Source organism: Prionailurus viverrinus, chromosome A3, assembly GCF_022837055.1.
Source record: "Prionailurus viverrinus isolate Anna chromosome A3, UM_Priviv_1.0, whole genome shotgun sequence".
Classification (NCBI taxonomy): domain Eukaryota; kingdom Metazoa; phylum Chordata; class Mammalia; order Carnivora; family Felidae; genus Prionailurus; species Prionailurus viverrinus.
Genome location: NC_062563.1, coordinates 120,558,106 through 120,570,802, shown reverse-complemented (window position 1 = coordinate 120,570,802; position 12,697 = coordinate 120,558,106). Strand labels below are relative to the sequence as shown.

General features: G+C 38.3%; 1 protein-coding gene across 2 annotated transcripts in view; it reads right to left on the bottom strand.

Moving 5' to 3' along the window:
- Positions 1 to 12,697, bottom strand: part of ASXL2 (ASXL transcriptional regulator 2) — a 134,590-nt gene that overhangs the window by 97,927 nt on the left and 23,966 nt on the right. The window lies entirely within an intron of this gene.

The window sequence follows — 12,697 nt, the reverse complement described above, 5'->3', positions numbered from 1 at the left end:
CGACTTCAGCCAGGTCACGATCTCGCACTCCGTGAGTTCGAGCCCCGCGTCAGGCTCTGGGCTGATGGCTCGGAGCCTGGAGCCTGTTTCCGATTCTGTGTCTCCCTCTCTCTCTGCCCCTCCCCCATTCATGCTCTGTCTCTCTCTGTCCCAAAAAATAAATAAAAAACTTTGAAAAAAAAAAATTAAAAAAAAAAAAAAAAAGTTTATCACTAGTTCCTTTAAATATTAGGAACTCAAAATTAATTTTAAATTTAGAAAATTATTTGTGCTAGATTTCTCAATACTTAGAGCCATAAATCACTTAGTTTGGAGGAGAAACGAATGTTTTTCTTGAGGTGCGTGGGTGGCTCAGTTGGTAGAGCGTCTGTCTCTTCAGCTTAGGTCCTGCTCCCAGGGTCTCAGGACCAAGTCCGGCATAGAGCTTTGCACTGAGCATAGAACCTGTGAAAGATTCTCTGACCCTAGGGGCACCTGGGAGGCTCAGTCATTAATCATCCGACTTCGGCTCAGGTCATGACCTCATAGTTCATGGGTTCGAGCCCCACGTTGGACTCTGTGCTGACAAGCTCAGAGCCTGGAGCCTGCTTCAGATTCTGTGTTTTTCTTTCTTTCTGCCCCTCCCCCACTTGCACTCCTGTCTCTCTCTCTCAAAAATAAACATTAAAAACAAATTTTAAGCCTCAAAAAATAACTACAATTCTGTAATACCAAATTATTTAGACATCCCCCTTTTTCATGAAAAAAACAAACTTTTTTAAACAGTTAGATTGCTCAAATCAGTATTCAAAGACCCAAACATATCACATTTGGTTAACACATGTCTTAAACTCTCTTCTAATCTATAGATTTCTTCCATTTTTCTTCCAATTTATTTACTGAAGAAACCGGGTAGACTGTGCTATAGTTTCCCACATTTCTGTATTTTGTTAATTGTACTCTGTCCCTCATATTTCCTGAATATTAGAATTAACACCTAGAGACTGGCTCAGATTTGTATTTTATTTTAGCAAAAACACTTCATAGGCAGTGTTGGAGACTTCCTATCACACCACGTCAGAACACAAAATACCTGTGGTCTCTTTTTTTGAAATGACTTCTATAGAGTTTCATATTTTAAACTACAAGCTATTTTATACTATAAAGTATTAAAAAGTCTCCCATAAGCATTCCTACCTAATTGTTTTAGTACCCATAATGATCACTACCTAGACTCGTTATTTTATTTAGGTGTCCAAAAATGGTGATAAGTCTGTCATTCCTTCTTCATTCATTAGCTAAAATCCTTCCAAAAAGAAATGTTTTCCTCCATCTACTTTTTAGTTACCTGAAAGACAGAGAATTCATACAGACAAGGGTAAGTGTCTGATTGTGTCCTATTTAATAATTTTCAGAGTGGGGCGCCTGGGTGGTTCAGTCGGTTGAGCGGCCGACTTGGGCTCAGGTCATGATCTCGTGGTCCGTGAGTTCGAGCCCCGCGTTGGGCTCTGTGCTGACAGCTCAGAGCCTGGAGCCTGTTTCAGATTCTGTGTCTCCCTCTCTCTGACCCTCCCCCGTTCATGCTCTGTCTCTCTCTGTCTCAAAAATAAAAAACGTTAAAAAAAATTTTAAAAAATAATAACAATTTTCAGAGTAATTACCCAACTTTCCTAGTATGCTCCAAAGGGAACCAGTGAAGTTGGGTTGTTTGTTTGAAGCATCATTAGGAATATTATGAATATCATTTTATGAAATATCATTACAAATTAATATATTTCTGTAATTTAATAACTGTGTTTCCTCACTTGTAAACTGGTTATTCATGACCACTGTCTACTTAGTATACATACCATTTGTATGAGTTCTATTTTCACATTCAATATATTAAAACTTTAAAATGAATACTAAAACTTTTGCTGTCACATTTATTGCAAATATTTTTTCCAGTTTATCCTTTATCTTTTCATTACTGCTATTTTTACATGGAGGTTTTTATTAACTTCATGTACTATAACTGGTCTTCTCTTTTTATTTCCTTTTTTTTTTTCCTGGTAGCTTTTTGTTTTCAATGTTTATTCATTTATTTAGAGAGACAGAGACCACATGCATCGGGAGGGGCATGGGGGGGGGGGGACAATCCCAAGCATGCTGTGCACTATCAACATGGAGCCTTATGCAGGGCTCAAACACACGAACTGTGAGATCATGACCTGAGTCAAAATCAAGAGTTGGACACTTAACCAACTGAACCACCTAAGCACCCCTCTTTTGATTTTCTTTAGCACTTCTACATTTTATATCTTCCCTCCCTTAGATAGCTTAATATTTTTCCAACTTTTCATTTACATTTAACTTTTAATTAACTTAATTTTTAATAAGAAAATATGCATTATGCATAGACAGAGTGGGAAAAATGTGCAGATACACTAGATACATTACTATTACAATACTATTACTACATTGTATTACTATTACATTATTTTACCAGAAAGACCATAGTAGTTTTACAAAACATTTAGCTTACTTTAACCACAGGAGGGCAGTGTTTATCAAACAAAAATAGCATTCCTTTGGCATTGTTCATGGAACTACAAACACAATTTGTAGAAACTACTTTATGACAATCAGAATAGCTTCTCAGAAGAATTTTTTATTTTACTGTAAGCTCTACACCTAATGTGGGGCTTGAACTCATGACCCCAAGATCAAGAGTTGCATGCTCTACAACTGAGTCAGCCAGGCACCTCTGCTCAGAAGAATTAAAATTAACATCACACTGAATTAAAGCATAAAATAAAAATTTTAAAGTGTGCCTGAAACATCTATTTCTTGGGTGCCTGGGTGGCTCAGTCGGTTAAGTGCCCAACTCTTAAGTCTCAGATCATGTTTAACCTCAGGGTCATAAGTTCAAACCCCATGTTGGGCTCCATGCTGGGCATGGAGCCTACTTTAAAAAATTAAAACATCTATTTTATAAAAAAGCATCTATTTCTTTATTTGCAGATTCTCACATCCAGCTAATAAGATATTAAAATTATACTTTCTAAGTACCAAGAAAAATCTAGACAGCCCCTAAGATTCAAGTTTAACTCTAGCATAAACAACAGCATTTCAATTATTGATGCACTCATGAGTTCCTTCCAGATATGTATATATGCAGAGCCTGAATTTTGTATAATCTACGTGATTTTATCTTGCATTTAAAATGTGCAGATAAAAATATGATAATCTTTATAGATTTAAATCAGTGTTATATGGCTTACTTACTAAGCTTCAATTAGTCTTAACTAATTAGTTTCAATTAGTGTAACTAAAGTCATAGTAATGAATAAGGTCACCCAGGAAATATGCAGAATGATGTAAGCCTATACTACAAAACCAATATACCAATGTGTAAGAGTCAGAGAAGAAAAACCAGCCATTAAGTAAGGAGTGGCTAGAAGACTAAGAAGAAAATCAGAAGAACATGGTGCCTCAGAAAAGACAAAACATTCTAAGAACGATGAAGTGGTCAATCATGTCAAAAACTGCCTACAAACTGACACAACTTCAAAATCCCCTGTAGTTAGCAACAAGGAACCCTTTTTTTAATGTTTATTTTTGAGAGAGACAAAAAGAGAGAGAGAGAGAGCACGTGCGTGCACAAGCAGGGGAGGGGCGGAGAAAGAGGGAGACACAGAATCCAGAGCAGTCTCCAGGCTCCGAGCTATCAGCACAAACCCCAACACAGGCCTCGAACTCATGAAACATGAGGTCATGACCTGAGCCGAAGTCAGACAGTTAACTGACTGAGCCACACAGGTGCCCCAACAAAGAGCTCTTTAATTAGTTTTACAAGTTCAGATTCCACTTAACCAAGAGAGAAGAAATCAAACTTGACAGGGCCTAGCACTGAATGGGAGGTCCAGAAGAGGTGACAGGGAATTGAAACAACTCTTCCTAAAACAGTGAAGGAAATGTGGAGTCAAGGAAAAATTGCGTAGTCAAATGGACTTGAACAAGTTTCACGGAACCAGGATAAAAGGAAAGAGAAGCATCCCTAGCTATCCAATTCTCCCCACTTCAAATAGACAAATAGATTATTCAGATCAAGTTTGACAAATCCTTCATTACCCAAACTTGTGCTACTTATAATTTGACACTTGAAACAAGATGAATCAAGAGGATGCAGTATCCCCCACCTAACTAACTATGCAAACACTACGTGAGTTTAGAAGCTAAACAGAAAGTAACAATACATGCAATTTAGAAGGAATAACTAATAGAGCCAAATATCTGAAAAGGAAAGACAGAAAAGGACCTTACCTGGCTGCTTAGCAGTATCTGTTGATCACTAACTCTGTCCTGAGATGCACTCAGCTCAGCTCTGTTACACCAGACTCTCCTTGTTTCCCTCCTACCCTCTCCACCAGTGACTTTTTATTCTCCACAGTATTTTAATAATGATCTCTTTCAGAATTCTCTTAATTTCTAACCTCTTTGCACATTTCCATCCTCTCACGGTTTCAAAAATCAATACGCTCCTACAGGAGCATTCTATATACACCCCTCATAGTTCTTATCATACTGTATTTATTATAACTGCATTTTAAATCATCTGTCTTACCCACTGGTACATAAGCTCCATAAGAGCTGAGACCTTCTGTTTTGTTCATATAGTATCCTTAGTGCCTATCATATACTAAGTGTAAAACGTGAGGGCTGACTGGCGGATTCAGGAACACAGACGGTAAGACTGGCTCCATAAAAATTATTTTTTTTTTTTAAACAAGAAAGGATGAAAGGTGAATGCAAATGCAAATAAGTTTGTAGATTCAGGGACAGAAACTTAAATGTAAGAAGCAGCTGAGAATATTTAAATACGAAGAGGCAGGGGTGCCTGGGTGGCTCAGTCTGTTGGGCATCTGACTTCGCCTCAGGTCATGATCTCACAGGACGTGGGTCCGAGCCCCACGTCAGGCTCTGTGCTGACAGCTCGGAGCCTGGAGCCTGCTTTGGATTCTCTGTCTCCCTTCCCTCTCTGTCTTCCCCTCTCCTGCTTGTGCTCTGTCTCTCTCTCTCTCTCTCAAAAATAAATAAACATTAATAAAAAAGATTTTTTTAATACAAAGAGGCAGCTACAGATAGCCAGATAGCTATATGGGCTACATATAGCTACATATATGGGCCCATATAGCTACAGATAGGGGCCCAGATAGCTACAGATAGCTATATGGACTGGCTTCTCAAGCTCACAAGTACAGTTTTACCTAAAAGTCCCTCAGTTCTGAACAGCTCTATCAAGTTATTCCGCTCTACATTAGGTTATTTTTATCTGATTATCCAAGAAGTCTGTATGTTATGTACACTCCCTAGTTCAGCAAAAAAAAAGAAAAAAGAAAAAAGAAAGTTCCCAAAAGCTCATTCTCTCAAAATTCTGAAGATTTAATACTTATCTAGAATTTAAGTGCCAGGTACCATTTTAAGTGCTTTACATACATTAGCTCATTTAATCTTTACAATAAACCTACGAGGTAGATGCTAATATGGCATTTTTTTCAGATGTGAAAACTTTGGCACAGGAAAAATAAGTAATTTGCCCAAGGTCACATCAGCCAGCAAGTGATGGAGGACAAGACTCTTTGCTCCTAAGCATTATGCTATACTGCCTCCCTCAATCAGTTACACATCCATACCACTTCTAAATTTAATTCTCACTGTAAACACACAATCACTAACTGTCTAAGTGCCAAAACCTGGGACTGCAAAGATGAATAAGAAACAAGCCCTGGGACCCCTGAATGGCTCAGTGGGTTGAACATCTGACTCTTGATTGCAGCTCAGGTCATGATCCCAGGGTTGTGGGACTGAGCCCAGAGTCCAGCTCTGTAATGAGCATGGAGCCTGCTTAAAATTCTTTCTCTCTCCCTCTGCCCCTCTCCCCAGATCACACTCGCTCTTGCTCTCTCTTTCTCTCTCTCAAAAAAAAAAAAAACAAAAAAAACAAGCAAGCCCAGTTCACAACTAGAGTAGAGAAAGAATGGCAGAAAGGAGAGACAGACAACTATGAGAGAAGAAATACTAAAAGGATGTAAAGGACTACAGAGGGGCACCTGGGTGGCTCAGTTGATTAAGTTTCCAACTTTGGCTCAGGTCATGATCTCACAGTCTGTGAGTTCAAGGCCAGTGTCGGGCTCTGTGCTGACAGCTCAGAGTCTGGAGTCTGCTCCAGATTCTGTGTCTCCCTCTCTCTCTGTTCCTACCCCACTTGCACTCCATCTCTCTCTCTTTCTCGCTCTCAAAAATAAATAAACATCATAAAAAAATATATATGGAAGCAAAAGTAAAGAACATTTCATTCTTCCTATAAAAATTATGCAGTATTTCAAATACAGAGTAAACTACAAAATAAAAGAACACTTATGCACTGACTAGGAAACTTTGTCAAATCTGCAAAGGAAAATGAAGGAACTTTTTCTTTTTTTAAAGCAAGAGCATGTATGTGCACAAGAGTGGGGGAGGAGCAGAGAGAGAATCTCAAGCAGGCTCCGGGCTCAGCGAGGAGCCCAACACAGGGCTCAATCCCACAACCCTAGGTTCATGACTTGAGCCAAAATCAAGAGTCAGACACTCCACTGATTGAGCCACCCAGGCACCCCGAAGGAGCTTTTTGAAAAGACAGATATGTTCTATACTTTGACTAGGGTGGTGGTCACATGGATGCATACATTTGTCAAAATGAATTCAGCTATTCTTTTAAGATGTATGCATTGTAGTATATAAATATTACACCTCAAAAAAGCTGGCATATACCTCAATAAGTTGATTTTTAAAGGAATTAAACCAAAATGAAGGAATACTGGAAAAATACGCCACACTCCCTGAAATTCAAGAGTAAGCACAAATTAAGGAAAAAAATTTGAAAATGGGTTAGGGTGGAAATTACGGTTTGTATAAAACTCCACTTATTCACATCTGAGATACTGTCTTAATACCTGAAATGACCAAAATAACAGAAGCAGTGAAAGGATATCCAACAGAAAAAGTTAGGGAAAGAGGGGTGAAAAACAGAAAGGATAAAGTTCTCTGTTTAGCTGGGGGGGGGAGGGGGGGGCTTAAATCCTTAGGAGGAAAAAAGATACTGCATCAATTGTAGCCATCAAACAAAAATAAAAAAAGAATGCCAAGAGATGGTAGACAATACACAACAGGCCCTGGCTGTTAGGCAAGTTAGCATTCTAATGGTAGAAACAGACAACAAATATGTAAGAAAAAAATTTTTTTCTTCACATAGTGGTAAGTGCAATATACAAAATAAAACAGGATAATAAGGTTGACAGTGAATGGGAAAAGAGATAAATCCACTGAGTAATCAGGCCTCAGTGACTACCCAACATTTAAGCTGAGAACTGAGTGACAAGTTGCCAGGCATGGGAATATTTGAGGGCAAAACAAGAGCCATGAAAAGCCATGATAAGTCTTAGTTTATTTAGCCACATGGAAAATAAAATTCAGGAGTGTGTGGGTGGCTCAGTCAGTTAAGCGTCTGACTCTTGATTTCAGCTCAGGTCATGATCTCGAGTTTCATGGGTTTGAGCCCCATGTTAGGCTCTGTACTGATGGTGCGGAGCCTGCTTGGGATGCTCTCTCTCTCTCTCTGCCCCTCCCATGCGTGATCTGTCTCTCAAAATAAAAACATAAACGTAAAAAAAAAAAAAAGAATATTCAAACTCAATATTTCATTAGGGTGGTTTTACTTAAAAAAGAAAAAAAAAGAACAGATACCACATTTAAAGAAAACAATATACAGCGAAGTTTCATTCCTTTCCCCGCCTCACCTTCAACCCCTTCATGTACCCCATCTCTTACTCAGACACTCAGTTTCTTATGTAGCCTCCCAACATTAAAGCAATCATGAACAAACACAAATATATTTATCTTCTTTCACTTTTACACACAAAAGGCAGTAAGTCACAATACTCAATACATGACCTTTTTTAGTTAGTGTATCTCAAAGGACCCTATGTGTATATAGAAAGCAACTATTCCTTTTGATAGTTGCATAATATTCCATTGTATAATTATACTACTATTTACTTAACCATCTCCTAATGATAGATTTGGGAACTGTTTCCCATCTTTTACATAGTATACAGCAGAAACAGGTGGTGCCCTGTATCACATCCCCTCAGCCGAAGGGGAATTCAGCCACATATCCTGTGGACAGTTCCCACTTACAATGACAGTGTCCCCTCATGCTGAGAGTAGCCTATCCCAAGGGTCCATGAGTCTCTCCACTTTTCTGCCTCAGGGCTTTCTCCAAAGCCACGAAAGCCCAAATAGCAGCAAGGCAGCTCACGAGTCCAGGGAAGTTAGCAACCTTACCAGAAATCCTAAACCAACTGCCAGGGTGAACAAATAAATGCTCCAGACTGTCTTAAACCACTCCGTACATATGCAACAGACCCACAAATGAGGAAGTCATAGTGGCAGGGATGAAGGTTATTTATAAGCCCAACAGCATAGAGGTTTCCTCTCATGAAAACTGATAAACCTTAACTACTGTTCCTGCTAAGTGTCCAAAACTTGTCATCAACAAAGGCCTACTCTGAGTCCCTCAAAGAGATGAGCCAGCTAACAAAGGAAAAGGAACAGAATAGGAAACCAATGCTGGTAGTACCACTGTACAAATGTGTTACTATCAAAAAAGAATTTATGTAAAAGGATTCTATGTCTAAGATAAAAAGTAGGTTCTAAATTCTATCAGGGTTGTCACCATCCCTGATAAAAATTTCCAACAAAATGAAGTAAGCTAGGTGTTCCTGGGTGGCTCGGTCAGTTGAATGTCCAACTCTTGATTTCAGCTCTGATCGTGATCCCAGGGTTGTGGGATCGAGCCCCACATCAGGCTCCGCACTGAGGGTGGAGCCTGCTTAGGATTTTCTCTCTCTCTCCCTCTGCTCCTCTCCCCTGATTGCACTCTCTCTCTCTCAAATAAAAAAGGGAGAAAAAATAAGTTAAAAAAAATGAGGTGAGCTAAGCCATACACTAAAAAAAAAAAATGAAGCTAGTAAAGCAACCACTATCCTAATTAGAGTTAAGGTGCCCCTCTCTCTCAATCTTTCCTCTACAATTCTCATGTATGACTGCAAGACAGAGATAAGAGTATGTGAATAATAAAATGAGTAAGGTTGATTTCAAAGATATACCAAATTTCAAACTCCAAAAACTTCTACTTTATCTCCCAATCACTAGTAAAATGGTTAGAAAAATTGCCTATTAGGAAGCTTCAATAATTACAAAAACCGTAAAATGTTCTTTTTGTTGTGATTATAATGCAATAAAATCATAAATTATAAAAAATAAGTCCTTAAAACTGTTTTTTATCTCAACCCCAAAAAAAAGTCTTGGACCAACAGGGAAATCACAACTATAATATCCAGAGAAAAGAAGTAAGTGAAAGGTATAATTATGGAAAAGAAGGAAGCAATTTATTATTTTTAAAAGTACTTCTCTTATTCTCTTAAACTACTTGAATTTTTTTTTTTTTTTACCATATTGATCTCAACAATATCTAAGCACCTTCTATACAGCAGACGCTTGAACAAATGGGTTCGAACTACACAACTCCACTTACATGCAGACTTTTTTTGGATACATACGGCAGAGTACTGTAGATGTATTTGCTCTCATGATCTTCTTAACGTTTTCTTTTCTCTGGCTTACATGATTATAAGAACACAGTATGTAATACATGTAACATACAAAATATGTGTTAATCGACTGTTGGTTTATTGGTAAGGCTTCCATCAGTAGTAGGCTATAGGTAGTTAAATTTTGGGGGAGTCCAAAGTAATACTCAGATTTTCAACTGCACGGGGAATCAGCACCCCAACCCATGTTATTCAAGGGTCAACTATAGTGCGATCACATAACAAGGCATCTAAAATATCCAGATTTATACTCTACCATCCTCAATATACTATCTTTACTGGATTAAGTTAATCCAATTCCACTGTCTCAAAAATCATTCTCACGTACACCTTTGGTAATGAATCTTTCCTCATTTAAAATGCCCTTTTCTTCCCAGACCCATATGAAAAGTTAACCTTTTTAAGGGGTTCATATCCCTTTGAAAGTCTGATGATAGCTATGAAAACTCTTCTAAGGAGGAAAAAAAAAAGTTTATGGTTAGTTTCTGTGGGTCACCAGATCCCATGAAGTTTAAGGTACATTTGTGATTTTAACCATTTATGTACCATTCAACATTTCTCTGGTTAAAAGGCCCTGATTCACCTTTGGAGACCCACCTTCTTCCTCCATTCTCAATCCATATGGTGGGAACCAACACTAGCAATAAAGCAAGAAAAAAAAGCACTTTCCAACCTCTAGGCCATAGTAATTCACTTAGAAATGGACAGAAGACTCAAACTAAGGCTGCAGGAGCAGAATCACAGGAACTACTGACTTAAACTTGAATGATGGGACACTGAAGCTAACAGCTTTCAAACATCCAAAAGACCAACAAAAGAGATAGGGAGGTAGTGAGGAAGGGAGGGAGGAAGGAAGGGAGGGAAAGAGAGAGAAAGAGAGAGAGAGAGAGAGAGAGAGAGAAAGAATATCTTCACAATGCCCTCCCTTTTTTTAAAAATATAATTTATTGTCAAATTGGCTAACATATAGTGTGTAAAGTGTGCTCTTGGCTTTGGGAGTGGATTCCCGTGGTTCATTGCTCACATACAACACCCAGTGCTCATCCCAACAAGTGTCTTCCTTAATGCCCTCTACCATTTTCAAAAACAATCCTGACATAGAGCCCATCCCTAGATCAAGATTAAGAACTCCTAAAATAGGTAAATCTATTCTGAATCCATACACATGAGTTCATAACAGTAAAGCTAATTATGGCAAATACACTGGCAATAATTAGAGCCTACTAGTCACAAAAAGCTTTTAACCTAGTATAGGAGAAAAAAAATTATATATTTTTTAAGCTTTGTAAATTACTGAACTATATGATGAAATATTCCCAAAGTCAGTGAAAGCAAATGCCTTAAGACAAGGCAATTGTCTTAAGACTGAAGAATTTTATAGATGTCAAACACAACCTGGACTTCCATATCCTTGTTCAAAAGAACCAAGTTAAAGTCTCACCTCACTCATGAAGTCACTCACATCCTCAATGACACCCTTCCTTCTCAACTTTAGGTACTCAAAATGGGCAATTTTGGCATTTAATTGTATACATATTTTTATCATTCCTGCTTATTTTAGTCTCTAACTCTTGTCTCCACATAGTGAAATGCACTTATTCACTGAGACAAAATAGTCAAGGTTTTAATCAAAAGAGAACTAGAAAAAAATCTAAACAGGACAGATGAGCAAGAAATTCCAACTTAGATTTACTGAATTTCACCTTTCTTTCAGAAGAAAACTCAAGACTCTTCCTCTGTGATTAATATCACCACCACCACAACAGCCCCACAGAAGTACAATTTATTTTTTTTTAGTTTTATTTTATTATTTATTTTGAGAGATGTACAAGCATGGGGGAGAGGCAGAGAGGAGAGAGAGAATTCAAAGTGGGTGGGCTCTGTGCTGTCAGCACACGGAGCTCCGTGGAGCTCATTCCCATGAACCGTGAAATCATGACCTGAGCATAAATCAAGAGATCGAAGCCTAACAATTAAGCCACCCCCAGAGGTACAATTTCTATTTAAAGCTCCATGAAAAAAGTGAGTCAAAATACCTTTTTTTCTGCCGTTGCAAAGTTTAAAAAAGAAAAAAAAAAAGCAACTGGAGGCACTGTAAAAAGAGAGCTTTATTAAATATTAAGGGAAAAGTTGCACAACATAAGGAAGGAAAGGACAACACAATTTGCAGTCACTTTCATATGAGCAGATTTCTGAATCTCACCATGATGACCTTCTAATACCAATACTCCCTGCTCTTGCTTCCACCCTTCTAACCCCTTAGGAGCTGACAGGAGGTCTAGTGAACCACTAGAGTTCATGAAAGAAATAAGAGTCATCATTCCTCCACAATAAGTCCAGTGTTACCTCAAGGTCAGTGACCATGTTACATACCAATGATTCTCCACAAATCAAAAGAAGACTAAGTCGGCGGGGGGGGGGGGAGTGCAAATCAATTAGACTGAAATACTAATGGTGGTTGCCACTGGGTAGTGAGGACAGTGGGTGATTTTTTTTCCTTTTAACCCTCCCCACATTTTCTATCATGTGCAAGTATTATTTTTACCCACAAAAGGGTTTGGGGTTTTTTTCATTATTATGCAGTCAAATCTTTGCCTTTATGGATTCTGTTTTGTTAAGTATGCTTTCCATAGAATGACACAAAACCAGAGAAACAGGAGGAGAAATATTACCAAATGTGACTACATAAAAATGAAAAACTTGGTACCGTATGTATGCACATGTACACACACAAACCCATAAAAAAAGTCTAAATAAAAACCAGGAAAATATATCACACACAGAAAAAGTTGTTATAAATAAATGAGAAAGGGGTACCTGGGTGGTGCAGTAGGTTAAGCCTCCAGCTCAGGTCACGTTCTAATGGTTCGTGAGTTCAAGCCCCATATCGGGCTCTGCGCTGATGGTGCAGAGCCTGCTTGGGATTCTGTCTCTCCTTCTCTCTGCCCCTACCCAGCTTGTGCACACTCTCTCTCTCTCTCAAAATAAACTTAAATTTTTTTAAATAAATGAGAAAAAAAACCAGC